Here is a 291-nt window from a genome sequence, read left to right as displayed (position 1 = left end):
CCTCGCTATAGAGCCCCTATAGAGCCTTAGGGGGCACCTATAGCCCCCCCAAGACCCCCAGGGGGGGCCTATAGCCCCCATACGACACCTATACAGTCCCATGGGCCTCTATGGCCACCCTATAGAGCCCCTATAGATTCCAAGGGGCCCCTATAGATTCCAAGGGGCCCCTATAGAGCCTTGGAGGGGGGGCCCTATAGCCCCCAAAAAGCCCCCCCACCCCCCAAATAGGCTACAGGGGCTCCTATAGGGCCATATAGAGCTATAGGGCCCCCCCCTCATTGACACGTA

Source organism: Calidris pugnax, unplaced genomic scaffold, assembly GCF_001431845.1.
Source record: "Calidris pugnax isolate Ruff unplaced genomic scaffold, ASM143184v1 scaffold2666, whole genome shotgun sequence".
In the NCBI taxonomy this organism is placed as follows: Eukaryota; Metazoa; Chordata; class Aves; order Charadriiformes; family Scolopacidae; genus Calidris; species Calidris pugnax.
This window is presented reverse-complemented; position numbering follows the sequence as displayed.